Consider the following 17,042-nt stretch of genomic DNA (forward strand, 5'->3'; position numbering starts at 1 on the left):
AATTAGCACAATACAATATTAAGCTAGCCCACGCTAGAGGTTAACCAAGCTATAGTTTCACTTGTTCATTTCCAGGCCAACCCAAGTCTTATTTTGCACAGAATGGTCACCCGTAGCTTAACAATGATTACTGCCACAACTGATTATTCCTAAACAGAGCTTGAAAGATTCCAACAAGGTTGCTCTATTCATATGTTTGATGGAAAAGCATCTAACTTCATCTGCAATGAGTTCAACTCCTGAATGCATTACACCCTTGCCATTCCATTAGTCATATGGATCAAGTCAACGCGATGAGAAGTTGAAAAGGTAGGAGAAAATGTTTATTTTATAATATTCAACTACTTGAATGCCACAATATGCCCTGAGGAGAAAGTGGGGTTTGCACAAGATTTTTTATCCTCACCATGATGCTGGACCGAGGTCTATGTAACCAGATTTGATACTAACCTATCTCTTGTTTTGAGTCTCATCGTTTGGGAATGCACAATATACTTTTCCTTGTATATGAATGTAACCAACCATTGTTTTGTGTGGATTTGGAGAATAATTGTAGAGTTAAAATCTTACTTTTGGTTCATTCCTCAAGGAAGAATATCACTTGATTGTTATAGTTTTCTAGGAGAACAAAGTTTGAGAATACCTTGCAGTGACATTGGTTCATAGTCTTGAACAAATTTTATAGTGTAATTTTGACATTGGAGAAAATGACTCCAGTTACTGAAGTATTAGAATTCTTGAAAACTTTGATGCATTCTACTAATCATGATATAGTGAAAATCAGAAAGACACTCTCTGTGATATTAAAACCTATCTGCAGAGTACACAAGAAAAGGTATCATTTTTGGAGCTTGAATCTCAGCTTCAACAAGAATTAAAACAAGTGAGTCATCATGTTGAACCTGTTTCTGTTCAAAACATTGAAATAGACTGCCATAAGTAGCAAGTTGATTTAGATCCAGTGCTCATTTCAGAAGCAGATTTGCATGCAGGTGCAGATATTTAGTTTGCACTTCCCAAGTCAGCCATCAAACCTTGGGAAGAGATTATCCATAACAAGCATAGACCAAGTCTTAAATATGAGAAGGACATGTCCTTTCACATTCTAGATTACACAAAGCCCATATAGTTTCAGAGTGCTAGATTCCTTCATGAAAGTCCACCTTCCGCTGTTCCAGATTCTGCTCCTCTTCCACAGCAATAGATTGTGAAATGCCAACACTATGACCGAGTTGGCCATCTGAAAGATCATTGTTTTGATCTTCATCCATGTAATAACTGTCATAAAACCAATCATTCTTCAAACAGATTCTTCATAAACAAACCTCCTGCAAGAACAAAGATTCATCTTGGATGGATTGCTTCTTGGAAATGGGTATCAACAGCTAAGAAGATATTCCAATCATATGTCAGAACTTGTTCTAGAGTATTGAACAGTCTTGCAGTTGATATTTCTTCATCTTCTCATCTTGTATCTGACACAGGGGAAAATGATGGTCATCTACAAGCTTCAAAGCCACATCAAGTGAGCCTGAGCCACAACCTGCCATACCAGATTCAGAGTTGTAGCCAGAGACAAAGATGCCCCTGAGCATGCCTTCAGTGGGTGATACCTCTTCAAAGAATTGATGACACTTCCTCTAGTAGAAGACTTCAGTTGCTTGCTAGTTTCGGAAGAGTTCCAGGAATTTCATTAAGCATTCCAGAGTTGTTGGTCATCCTTAAACCATCACAGGTTGAGACCTCCCTTTTCAGGTTGAGGTTCTCCCTTTTATGTGGGGTGAGACTTCCCTTTCATGGTTGAAGGTTTCCCTCTTCAAAACATCAGGAGCACTTCCTCTAGCAGAAGACCTGAGCTTCATGCTAGACTTGGAAGAGTTTCGGGAACTACACTAAGCATTCCATTGTTGGTGGTCATCCTTAAACCATCGCCCTTTATACCAACATTTCAGAGAGCACATTCAGCCTAGTGCTACCATGTTTTTTGCACATTTTGTATTACAACTCTCTTCTTGGACTCATACATAACCCTTCATATTAAGGGGGGAATGTTAGACACCTAATCCTCTAAGGGTTGGTGTGGAAGCCGAATAGACTAAGGAATTCCAAGAGACCTTGGGATGTGGAACCCAACAGACACACAAATGTACTATAAATGTATATCATTTGTTAATAATAGATGTACTATCCTGCTTATCTTTAATATTTTGTTGCTGCCATGTGTGTGTTTAACATCATCAAATAAAATCATGATTACATTAGACATTATGAAGACTGAACTTAGTTACACATTTCAACATTTCATAAATTTGTGCTTGTATCTATTGCACTTGAAAAATAAACATGGTTTTAGAGCTTTGGTGAAGAAAAGGGCATTGAGATCACACTTGAAGAGCTTTGGTTAAATAGGAAGAGGCTTGGAAGATCACTTTTTGTCTACATTCATGGGTTAATATATGAAGTTAGAGAACAAGCTTGAAGGAGCTTGAAATTTCAGAGCTTGGAAGACAAGTATTGACCTTATCCTCGCAAAGAATGAACTATTGGGTATCATGAAAGGTAAGGTTATTGAACCATTAAATATTGAAGGAAAAACGAAATTTGAGAAGGAATAAATTACATCTAGAAGAATAATCATAGATTCCATTATAGATCACTTGATCCCTTATGTCGCAAATCATGATTCTTCAAAGAGGATGTATGATGCCTTAATTGGAGTATACACTAGCAACAATATTGGTCAATCAATGAGTTTTAAGAATTAACTTTGTGATGTTAATATGACAAGAAACGATACTATAGCCTCATATTTCATCAGGATTTCCCAATTGAGATATCAACTACAAGAAATTTATGAAATCATTTCTGAAAAAGAACTAGTGACTACAACACTCAATGGTCTACTAGATTCATGGGGCTCATTTCCATTAGGCATATGTGCTATAAAGGAAGTCCCAAAATTTTAAGAACTATGGACAACATGTACTCAAGAATAATCACGACTCATGTCCAAAGAAAATATTAAAATATTTGATGAAGTTTATTCTTAAGCCTATGCAGGACATTTCAAGAAGGTTTGAGGAAGAAGAAAGCCTAGATTCCAAAGAAGAAATAAAGGAAGAAGACTTGAAGGTAGAATACCTTCTCCTCAAGGGAAGAGAGACATGTTGAAAGTTCAATGCTATCAATATCACAAATTTGGTCATTTTATAGATGATTTTCCTAAAAGATCGAATAACAAAAAAATAAATGGAAACCAGCATGCTACCATGGAAACTTTGGGAGAACTCCCAAAGAAACCTAAGAATGAAAATCCAAGTAACAAAGAATTCTTCTATTTTTTTTCTCTTATTGGTTATGTTGTAGATAGTGAAGACTTGTGACTAGTAGATATTGTTGCCTCAAGGCACATGATGGGAGATCAAGACAACCTCACAAGTCTAATGGAAGAAATATTATCACAAAAGGTGGAACTTGGTGACAATGATAGTTATGTAGTAAAAGACATTGGTACAACATCCAATTCACTATAGAGACATATTATGTGTACCAGGTTTGAAGAATAATTTGGCAGCAAAAGGATATCTAAGGAAATCTTCGATCTAGTCCATTCTGATGTATGTGGTTTGATTCCAGTTAATTCTTTAGGAGGATCATTGTATTATGTAACCTTTATTAATGATTTATCTCACAAGACATGGATATACTTCATGGATATGAAATATGAAGTGTTTGAAAAGTTCCAATAATTCAAGGATGAAGTAAAAAACTTGATGTGAAAGAAGATCAAGATCCTAAGAACTGATAATGTAGGAGAATATACTTCTAAGGAGCTCATTACCTTTTGTAAAGAAGCAAGGATTAAGAAGGATTTGATAGTCACTTACAATCCACAATACAATGGAGTTGGTGAAAGAAAGAATAGAACCATCGAAGAATTAAGGCAATGATGCATGAACAATACTTGCCTATGTTTCTATGGAGTGAACCATATATGACAATTGTCTACCTTCAAAACATCAATCCTCATTGAATTTTGGAATAAAAGACTCTTAAAGAAGTTTTCATGGAACAAAAACATTAGGTTGGTCATTTAAGAATATTTGGTTGTCCCATTTATATTCGTGTACCTAAATATAAGAGAAGGAAGTTAGAACCTTCAGGAAAGAAATGAATATTCATTGCCTATAGCGAGTCATAAAATTCCTATAGAGTATACGTTCCAGGACAAAAATAGCTTAAATTTTGCAAGGATGTGACCTTTTATGAGAATGTGGATTATTGTAAATATAAGGAAGTTCCTATGGACTATAATGAGGATGAAGAACATGAAGCTTCCAAGGAAGAAGATTCTGATCCTATAAATTCTTTAGAACATCTTGTTGATCATCAAGAAGAGCCAAAAGGGCCTAGCAATCCATTGGACTCGGTTATTGTTCCTAAAATCAAGAAAATGCCAGCTTTGCTGAGATCCATTTTGCATGAAGTAGAAGGACATGCAACACCATGTGGAACCTTCATGGAAATCAAGAGACCAAAGAGGTATTCTTGTTATGCAACATTAATGACTAATATCATTAATTCTAAACCTTCCACCTATGAAGAAGTAGATATCTAGCAAGTTTGGAAGGATGTGATGTTATAAGAATATAAATAAGTTATGAAGAATGATGTATGGGAGATTGTGTCAAGACCTTAAGGGAAATCAGTGGTATACAAAACCAAATATGCAATGGATGGTAGTATTGACAAATACAAGGATAGATTTATGGCTAGAATGTTCTCCCAGAATGAGGGGGAAGACTATGATGAGACCTTTGCTTCATTTTCCAAGTACACTACCATTAGATTTGTTATTTCTATTACTTCTTCTATGGGTTGTAATTTGCATCAGATGGATATAAAGACTTAATTTATTAATGGCGTAATTGAGGAAAAAGTTTGCATTGAACAACCTCAAGGTTTTGAGGTTCATGGAAGAGAATATCATTATATTTAAGAAAACCTTGTATGGACTTAAGGAAGCACCAAGAGCCTAGTATTCCTTAATTGATATCTATATGAGGAGACTTGGTTTCTCTAAGAGAAATGTTGATCCAAACTTATACTTCAATGTTGAGAAAAATGAGCCTGTGATTCTATTAGTGTATGTTGATGACTTATTTTTTAACAAATGTGGAGCATCTCATTATTCGACGTAAGAGGGAGTTATCCTTTGAATTTGATACAAAGGATCTTGGATTGATGCACTACTATTGGGGCTATAGGTCTAGAAAAATCTTAGAGAAATATCCCCTGCTTAAGGAAAATATATTATCGAGATATTGCATAAGTTTGGAATGATGGATTGTAAATCGATGTTGAATCCCATGGTGACAAATTTGAGAAAGCTAAGAGACTCTAAGTCATATTTGGTAGATCCATCCATGAAGCGAAAGTTGATTAGCTCGTTGATGTATTTGGTTAATACTAGGCTAGACATTTACTTTGTAATAAACACGTTGAGCCAGTTCCAGGTGGAACTAAGACATGATCAATGGATTGCAGCAAAGCATATATTAAGATATTTTGTGGTAAGGTTGACTATCATTTGAGACATGTCTCAATCGGTGATACACAGTTGTAGGGTTATATGGATGCAAATTGAGTGGGGAGTGGTGATGATAGAAAGCGTATATCTAGAGGTTTCTTCAATTTGGGCTCCACTATGATTTCATGGATGAGTAGGAAATAGATCGAGGTAGATATATTGCATCTAGATTGGTGAGTTGTAAAGAAGTGTGGCTTTAGAAGTTACTTTTGGAACTATTTGATCATGAGCTCAAGCACTATAATATATTGTGATAATCAAAGTTGTGTGAATCTAGAAAAGAATTCATTTTTCCATGATATGTCAAAGAACATCGAGATCAAGTATTACTTCCTCTGTGACATGGTGCATAAGAGAGAAGTAAAACTCCAGTATGTTTCTATTGATGAGAATATTGTTGATATTCTTACAAAGCCTCTATCCAGGATCAATTTTGTATTCTTTAGGGATAATATTGGACTTGTTGAGAATGCATATCTCATTGAGAGGGAGTGCTAATGAGATAACATCGTGGACTGGAATTCTTCCTGTTTGGAGAATGGTCCAACAACACACTGGCATTCTTCCTGTGTCGTGTATGACCCAAATTAAGAATAATGGTCCTAGAGCACCAAGCTCATTTAACATCAGGACCTGAATTACTCTGATAGAGTGTGGCCTTTGGATATTCACCATCTGTCAAGATATTGACCTGAATGACAGTGGACCAAGACTAGTCTGTATAAAATGGGTGAGATAAACCCGAATTCTGGTGACTAGTTAATGCTAAATGATGTACCATGTGCTGAAGTATTGACCCAAATTATGGTGAAGATATACCTTAGGTCCATGGTATTAACCCAAATTATGGTTACTTGTTGATGTTGATTTACCATGTGTCAAAGATGTTTGACCCAATTATGGTATTTGATTGATGTTATTGGTTTACCATGTGTCACATTTGTGACCTGATTATGGTGATGATTTGCTATAACATTTTCTTAATGAAATTTTTTAATATGAATAACATTTGTCTAGTAATTATGAATACCACCCTAGATAAGAGGGAGTGTTGAATTGTTGTAGCTATGGTCAGTCTTCATAATTTATATGTTTTCCTTTATAATGTATAATGTAAATGTAATACATGTTCTTCATGTCATTTTCATTGTTTAGCCCTTGAAACAATTTATATATTACATCTTATTCATGTTAGATTTAAAAGAGAAAAAAAATAAATTTAAATTTTGAATTTCTGGATCCAAACTAGTCAAGTCATCCCTCCCATTCATGTTGGCATAGTGAAGAGACACACCCATTATGTACAGGAAAATCACTATATAAAGGCATTTTACCTCCTCCACAAAGGAACCATTTGACCTCACACAAGAAATACATATTTTGGGCATCCAATCAAAGGACAAGAAGGATGAATATTATTTCTCTAACTCACACTTTATTTCTCTCTCTTCTAGCTCGCACGTGTGTTTCTAGGAAGTTTCTAGGAAGCATATTATGGGAAGGCTAAAGTTTCTTGGCATATTCTGGAGGTTGAATTTCAACCTAGGGAATATTAAATAGGGCCAAAGTTTGAACGGTAGAAGTTTGACTTGAATTGACTTGACTAGAGGGTTGCTTGACCAGGTGTGACCATAACTTTTTGATTAGTTTGATCTCATAGTTGACTAGGAGCATTAGATGTATCTCTTGTTGAACTAAATAATTTCTATAAGGAAAAGGTTGTTTAGTTTTCCCCAAGTGGGTTTTCCAGGAGCAAATCTTATGTTCTATTTTTGTATTATGATCTATATTGTCCTTATTGTTTTATAGTTGAATTTCTGAGTTGAAAAATCTTAATGATAAAATGGATTTGTTAAAACAATATCTATATCATTAGAAGTAATTATCATTATTTCATAAATATGTGCTTGTATGTATTGCACTTGAAAAATCAATGAGAAGGGCATCAAATTCGAGCATGTTTTCAAGGGGAGATGGTGCCACCCTTCACCATTGATGTCAAAGGGGGAGCAGTGGCCTAAATAATGTGATTCAATGGAATCTAGGGGGGGTAGTGGCCAAAGAAATTTGTAAGTATGATATTTCAAGGGGAGTGTTTTCATGAAGAGAAGAGTCTGAAAGATGTCAAAGGAGTACTGTTATTTATGGCCAATAATTTTACAACAATGTTTTCCATTATTTCCATCAATGCCAAAGGGGGAGATTGATGACCAAAATGTTGTTATTGACGTCAAAGGTGGCAGTTCCATGGAGCTTTCCAATGAGTTTCAAGTTAAGGGGGAGTCTTCTAGTAGTTACAACTTTTAGTAGAGAACCATCATAGTAGCAGGTTAAATGAGGAAGCTAAAAATATTATAACCATGATGGTTGGATGGCCTATACCTTGAAGGAATTTATACCTTAGTGGATCTGCTCATTTGTTTTCACAAAGTGCTCATATGGATAGACCTTGGAAAGACCTTTCCAATAGTATAAGGTAACTTTAAAAAATCCCAAACGAACATAATTTATGGTTGGTCAAAGTACCATCAGTTAAAGGATCAATAGCTCAACATTTTAGGCTTATATGGTTTTTCACATAAGCCGTGGTGGTAAGATGATGTCAGCACTAGGTGGCGTGGCACCTAAGGCATGTGACACATGGTAGGAATATTTGAACTATTAGGTGTCTAAGTGGCCTATTTTCATGTGACATGTGGCACTACCAATGAGAGACATGTTGTATAGATGACGTCAGCATGATCATGTGGAAAATACTTTGAGGATTGTCCCAAGGGCGTGTTTTGGTGAAGTTTATCGTGTTATCGATTTCGATAACAAATATTCATTTGGGCCCAAAATAGAAAAAATAGTCTTAAGTCAGGTGTCCCGAGCTATTCGAGTCTTTGGGCTAGTCGAGAGCAAGTACTAGTGCACAGAAAGGAAGTGGTGTCGACCTTCAAACTCCTAACTAGTATGGGACCCATTGCAAGTAGACACAAATGCACGAGATATTTTATAGTCAGTGATTGAGTAGTTGGACCACCTGCAAATAAAGGACCTCCCAACCCCCAAGATGTGGATCTAAGCACTCATAATTTAGGCCTTTGGTCTTAGCCCCTTATACATATGTTTCCAAAACATTAAGGGCGTAGAATGTCGTATTTGGTTGCATTTGTTGAATTTGGAAGCTAGCTAATTTGGGAGTTATAGCTATAGACACTACTAAAAATTTGTGATATATCATAATAGTTAAATCAAGAAAATTGAATTAGAAATTGACACCAGTACGACAAACATGACACAAAATTTAATTACACTAGTAGAATGTAGCATATCACAATTAATGTAGTTGGTGTAGTGCACTTGTTTTATTAATGGGTTTCCTCTAATTTTGGACATACAATAATGGAGGACAAGTTTCATTCAATTCAAAATAAGAATGCATTCTCTATTGAAAAATTGGTCAGGTACTATGATCAATTAATCAGTCAGGGAAGCCATACTGAGAGTTTAAGGACAACTGGTATCATGCAAGAAACCATCGTGTAATTATGATTATTGGTTCCGTGCTCCATTTTTTATTTCTCTGCGAGATTTGATTCATTTAATGTCGTCCTTGAATTGCATGATTGTGTGGAGAATACTCTCCATATATTGTTGCAATGAGAAGCGGAGGTTGTTGATAGAGTAGAAGTGTGAATATGTTGTGAGCGAGAGAGTTACACATTAGTTTAAAATGGTGTGAAAACAACAGAATGTGTTGTGTAGAATAATCTATATGGTTATATTCCATTGTTGAGCATAAGTAGAGAGGAGCAGAGGGTGTAGCAAAATTAAAGAAGTAGAGACAAGGGCAGATAAGTGTGTGTGCAGGGGAGAGAAGAGGGAGTTATAGAGAAGTAGCATATTAGGTTCATTTTTTTCTTTTGTAATACAGAGTTAGGCCATAGTTCTCAGTTTAAAAATTGTATGAAAAGTAGAACACTTGGATGAAGCAAGTAGGGGCCTGTAACTATAAGATGTTGGTGCCTCTAGGTAAGTTTGGGATTTCTAATTTGAAGGGGGTTGGGGCCTCGTTTGGGTAGGTGCTCACAAACTAGTGATGTAATCTGAGTAGTTTCTTTAAATTCATATCATAATACAAAAACAAGCTTTGGTGGTTTTTCTCCCGGAAGGGTTTCCACATTAAATCATTGTGTTCAAATGTTATGTGATAGTTGGCCTCTCATATGCTAATTGAATATTTGCACTTAAAAGTTTGAGTGTTTAACATAAAGAGAGGAAAATTGTAAATTATTTATTCAACAACCCCCCTCCCCCCACCCCCACCCCTGCATAGTAATTCTTGATCCCCAACATATAGCACAATTGCAGTGATGCTTTTAAGAATTTACTATAATAATATTCTTTCTTGTGCAATATACGATGTTGATTAATTTTTTTCTAATATATTTTATCTTTTAAGTTATTTTTAATTTGAAGTGTCCATGGTAGAATTTACAAAATTAATGTGGACATAAGATTGTCTAATGGCTTATGACAAATTTAGCTACTAGCTAAAGAAGTTATATGAATAATTTATTCTATGTTTTTATAAAATTCACTATCAATAATATTATTTCTTATGCAATCTACGATGTTGGGCCATTTATTATTTTAATTTATTTATCCTTTTATTACTTGTTTATGCATAGAATGTCCATAATAAGATTTGGAGAGTTAACAAAAACAAATACTAATTATTGATATGGAAAGAATGGATAAAAAGTACACATATTTAATATTTATTATTGTGATAGTTTGTGATTGTTATTAATTAATTGAATTAGGTATAGTACACCTTGTTTAGATTTTGTATGAATTCAAAGTTGTTTAGTGAATATATATGTTATTTTTCCAATGTGATATTATACCCATGAGATAACTTCAATTAAAAATACATTATAGATTATTGTTTTGTGCTTTACTCAATCATATAATTCAAATTTATAATATACACCAGAATTTTTAAGAATTTTGGAATTAATATAACAAGTGTTAAAACCAAATACATTATTCTAAGTAGTATTTCCTTATCTAGGTCATATCAAGAATATTTCAACACATTTTAATGTACATTTAATATTCAAGTAGATCTAAACTATATAAAATTGAAACATAAAACCTTCATATATCATGCAGTCATTGATTGAATCATTTAATCTAGTAAAGATATTATATATTTCTAGAAATAAATAATTCATCTTGAAGAAGAGTTAAAAATAACATGTCATTAATTTTATAAGTTTTTTTAATGATAAACTAACTTAAATGATAAATTTTATATGATATCTATAAATTTATATGACTAATACATCTCAATTTTATTTTAAAAATGGAGAAGTCATTAATAATGTTAATCATTAACACACTCATAATACATTTTATAAATCAAACAACAACATCAAAATGATGTGAAAAATCATAACATACATAAGTGATGTACATATCAATATACATGAGTGACATACATGTAAATATACATCTCATAAAAGTCAATAAACATTTCATATATATATAAACGTACAAAATGGTACATCTAGTTGACTTTCACTATGATTGCACTAAAAATTCGGTGAATCATGTATACATTTTGGGCCCTCCCCATATACAAAGGTAAGGATAACCTATATACAATATGTAATACATCAAACCATACAAACTATTATGGGGTATATAGGATTACATATATCCACATCTAGGGTGGTGGAAGATAGATATCCATATTTAGATATTCCATGCCACATACGTGGCTTCCATTCAGTAATTGGCATCATTTCAATCCTCCCCAACCCATTTGTTAAACCTATCTCCCTCATGTTAGTTACTCCCACTAAGGCTACATCACATTGTTTCCATAAATTTGGTAGCTTCATCAGAAGGATTGAAACCATTTGTCATACCTAAGGTAAAGGGTCAACTTCTATATATCTTACCATATAAGGCCCTACCTCCTAGTCATGAGATCCCTCTAACCACCCCAACAAATAAGCCTCCATGGGCATCAGCTACAACATTTTTGAATCCCTCAACACTATCACATAATTCATGCCAAGCAGTTCCTAACCATCAAGCGTAATATCTATGTGTCACCAAAATAAGAACATAAGTCATGCACCATTATATAATACCTACAAATCAATTCAATTTAATATAAATTACATGAATCACCAACTAAACTCGACTTCTCACAAGACGGAGGAACATATCATGATATCCCTTAAAATTCATCCCATCATATGGACAATATAACACCTTTTTCTGACTTCCTCCAGCAGTGCTCCAAGAACCCTTGAGTAAAACTAGTCCCTCCGCTAATTGGCACAAGCACCTCACCCTACCAATGCATCCTTGAATCTCGTAAGCTCCAAAAATAGACACATCAGAGGAATTTTGAGGTCTAAAATGGGCCTCCTAATAAAAATTTACAACCAAAATAAACTTTATAAGAACCAATAGGATTGAATATGATGATGTCAACCATGGGGGATGATTCACCATTTTTGGAGTAAAATGATTAAAAAATAATAAAATAATAAAACTACTTTTTCAACTCGTATTTTCAACTTTTCTCCCTGAGGTTTTACTCAAATTTCAAGTGGGAGTACTCGTTGGATGAAAAAATTAATTCCTCATCCAGGTACCCATGTTGCATACGTTTGATGGGCCCTACTACACGGAAAATGAGAAATGCATTTAAAAAGTGTGATTGCAATCACGTTTTTCATGTATTTCTCATTTTTTGTGTAGTAGGGTCCATCAAAAGTATGAAACAAGGGTAATCCTTGGATGAGGAATCAAATTCTCCATCCAATAAGTGTTTCCACTTAAAATTTGAGTAAACCCATATGGAGATAAGTTGAAAATACGAGTTGAAAAAATAGTTTTTTTCTTTTTTCCCTCTAAAATTTGATGATGTAATCTAATATTATTTTATTATTTCCACTATTATTTTATAATTTCCTTAGGAGGCCAATTTTAGACCTCAAAATTCCCTTAATGCATCTAGGCAAGGCTATAAGGGGGTCACTCACATAAAAAGTAGATAGCACAATACAAACCCAAATTCAAAATCCCCTCCATCTTGAATAGGGTATCAAGTCAATTGTAATTCTATGGCCTCTATCATCAAAAATTCCCATTCAAATAAATAACCATGAAGAATTTTCTTAATAATTTGCACATGACCCCTATGATGTGATGACCTCTCATGCAACTATAAATTTATGCTAGACCATGGTAGCCACTACTCGAGCCATTGGGTCATGAATGATTGGGATGTACATGGAGCCTCCCTCTCAACCCTTTAGACTTGTACAATGATAGGTAACTCGTTGATCCATTGATCTACCTAACTCTAACCTTGAATGGAAATAAGATCTCTCCCCCCAATTCAGGAGCCATATCAAGGAATAAATATTAGTCAAGGTGCTCAATGATATTGGTTTCACCTATAGTACAAATTAGTCCTCTTATATCCTCCACGTCCACATAATCTCAATCAATAGCCCCTCATTTCGGCCAAATGAAAGCATGGGGGCTTCAGTCAATGAACCTCTAACATATCACGTGTTTTCATGGCATACTAAACAATACCCTTATTTTGACTACATATTGGAAAATGCCTCTAAAATTCACATTATCTAACTCCCTACCAATACGAACCCAATACACCTTCCTAATTTAAAAAATCCCTACTTTTACTAGATATTGTAGGTATCTATTTTTTCATTAACATTTTTTATACCTCTTTATATTTGTTCATTAACTTTGAGCTCCATTTTTAATACCTACCAATATAAAAACCCTTTACCCCCTATTATATGCTCAATATATTATGTCATTTTTTTCCTCAATATATATCCCTCAATATGAATGCACATGGTATAGTATTTCTCTCTCAGTGAAGCCCCAGTGACTGCAAGGCACTCAATGTAAATGATCAACCCACAAATTTCCACCAGGTTTCATATGGCATAATCCACATGCACTTTTATGCATAAATCCTCATAGTCTCGCTCTCACGAATAGATAGGATTATCTTAGTACTTGTATGAAAAACCTACAAAGATAGAAAACTAGATATGATCAATACATAGCATAAAACAAACAAACAAACAAAAATAAGTGTTTTGTAGTCACATGACATTCACACAGTCGTTCACATAATCAGTGATCAAAACTCGCATAAGTGCTACTATAGTCATCAAACACACTAACATGCACATTGGTGCCTCTTTGAGGAAAATACATATTGTTAGTGTAAACATGCAATTTCGGTGCATTGTGCTTCATAACGCACACTTAATGAGGCATACCACAAAAAGAATTAATGTGCATGTGGTCATGAATGCATTGGTGTGCATGTTGTCATGAAATGGACTTATATGCACAATGGTGCATAGACAAGAAGCACCATTAATGTTTGTTAGAAAATGTAACTAGGTTCGGCCTTCATAATGGTCTCTGTACCTATATCATTGTATATTTTATGTAAAAAGAAAAAGAAGAAAAATTATTATTATTATTATTATTATTATTATTGTTTTATTAGATAAGTATGTTTTTCATGTTTCCAGGTTTTCTTGAGTCAAAGAGTCAGAGTCCTATTTGGACCTATTGTAGAGAAAAAAGGAAAAAAAATTAAATATGTATTTTGGGTAAAAATTCCTTCTAGAAGTCAAACCAGTCTTGCTTTTCATATAGGCTCCACCCCAAGGGGCATGACTGTGCACGCCCCTCTAGACAAGTATAATTAGAATAAAGTTGGAGCTCATTTTGGACACAGAATTTTGGAGCAATTCAATCTGAAATTTCGTAGAGAAAAGAATAAGGTTTAAATCTGAGTGGAAGGAGGGTTTGCGTTGACTTCTAAAAGGTGGAAGGGTCTTGGATGGCTCATTTGATATGATTCTATAAGAAGAGATTTCTATGGGTACTCCCCTTGGAGGGGTTTCGCCCTGGCTTAGAGCCTATATATTGTGTTCTTAGTGTTTTTTTGATCTTTGTGTTTTTATGTTTTATAATTGCTTGATGAAAGAAGGAAAAAAACATAATAAGATAATTCCAACAAATTCACAAGTAATTATCAAAGAAGGATAAATTGAATTTAACTTACAGAACTCCCATTTTTCCAACAATGTTGACCAACTTTTCCATTGTGTTGTGTTTTATAATGCACCAATAATAGGGTATCCTGATATATTCACCATTCCTGTAAATTCATAGGAGGCACCAATTATCCTAGTATGAGCCAAACTCATGAAGTCCACTACACAATAATTATTATTTTTAAATGTAAGAAAGGCCAAATTTAAGACTAATTGCAAATTTAAATTCTATGTAGAGAAAAAAATCAAAATGTGAACTATCAAAAATTTGACAATAAATAAAATTGACTAATGAAGCTATTGAATCAAGGAAGCAACATTATAGAGCACTAAGGTTTCCATAGGAAGGTGAGCATTTGTGTTTATGTAAGTGGTTAAAAACATAAAAGAAATGTGGTAATGAAATTTGGTTTGGTAATTTCTTTTTTTATTTAACGATGACATGGTGCACCTAGCAATAATATGCAATGATGCATTAGGAATGTATCAAACTCACTAATAGACTAAGTTATTTTTTTTAATATAAAAAATTACTGCTATTGTATTTACATTGGTTGATTGTCACATGACCCATGGTTGATTGTCACATGACCCATGAAGTAAAGACTACGACAAGGAAAGGTTGGTTGCACCGATCGATTTTCTATTGTGGCTTATCCAACATCTTTATTACATTAGTCTACCTAACTTGGTACACTTGTGATACCAAATTTTGTGTACTGACCATGTGATCCTTTATTCTTTATAGGAACAAGAAGCAACTCTGAGATATTGAATATGTATGTGCAACATATTGAATCTGCATATGCAGGTAATGAGTGTCCCACCATTAAAAGAAACTACCATTTATCACCTATTTAAGGAATATTTGATCAATGGCACACATACCAAAATTGGCTTTTTATTAGTGTCACTAGATCCTTATTTTTTGGTATAATTTGTAAGCAAAAGACTTGGGCATGTGTTGTGTTATGTATATCATCACATACCAATACGTCATAATATTCATAACGCACCAATTAGATTTTTGATTATAGGTTAAAAAAATCGATGTTATAGTATTATTAAGTACATTGATAATATTTTTCAATGCCAATATTGTATACGCGTTGAAGTGGTTATAGTTTTTAAAGGTATCGATAAAGTTCTTTTATTTTTTTAAATTAATATTTTTTTATTGAATAACCAATTATTCTGACCTGATCCAGTGCATCGTCCACACATGCATCCGTGTTCTTAATTTATTATGGAGCATTGATATGCATTTTATTTTTTTAAATAAAAATAAAAATTAAAAAAATTAAAAAATAAAAATAAATGATACTGTAGCATTTTATAATAATAATCGGAGTGCCATATTATTTCAGCACCGGTGTGTTATGTTTGGGAGTGCATTAGTGTGTTGTGACAATTTAGGCACACTGTTGCAAAAATCCTCTACAAAAATCTTCGGCTAACCATTTCCACTTGAAACCTTCACGGGATAAGTTTTTCAAAGAGTATCTCTGAAAATTTCCACTACAAAGTGTTCTCCTTGTAGTGTTAATATTTATGGTTGATTAGTTTCATAAATATATTAAATATTACACTATGTATTCATGCTTGTAAATATATTTGTTATGTATATCACATCTAATTATTATTGATATGGTTTAAGATATATTTGAATATAATAATTACATAGGTCTAATCAGGCGATTATATGGTACATCAACAAGGGTTATGTTGGATTGCAACATTAATTTTGTGTAACTTATTTTGAATTGCTACATTACTTAATGGTTACGTTGTATTGTGACATTCATCAAAAGTTATGTCACATTGAGTTTAATTGATTTTGGTTGGTCATGATCATACACATTTGACTAATGTTTACCATGTTTAACTATGGTTGACTATGGTGACCATGATGATGATGGTTGATTATGGATGAGTCTTATGATCGAAATATATAAAAACTAGAAGTACAAACCATGTACACCAATGTGAGCATGGAGCACAACTCCAATATAGATAATATAGATAAGTTACACAATAACTCCTTAAATAATAGGAGAATCTTATCCAAATACCAATTACATTCATACATCCAAATCCATGTCATTAATAATGACTACATGATCCCTGTATATTCACGTTCAAAAATTTCACATGTGGTCCTTCATTATTAGGTTGAATCATTACATATACATGTACACATGCATGCACATTTAATCCCATATATACCCCATCCCCCCTGGGGTCATACCATATACATTTAACCCAATATATGCCCCCTTAAGATCATAACATAGTTCCCTCCTTTAAAAAGATTTGTCCTC

This window comes from Pinus tabuliformis, chromosome 6 (assembly GCF_031772625.1).
Source record: "Pinus tabuliformis cultivar Carrire ecotype Pingquan chromosome 6, CPIR1, whole genome shotgun sequence".
Lineage (NCBI taxonomy): Eukaryota > Viridiplantae > Streptophyta > Pinopsida > Pinales > Pinaceae > Pinus > Pinus tabuliformis.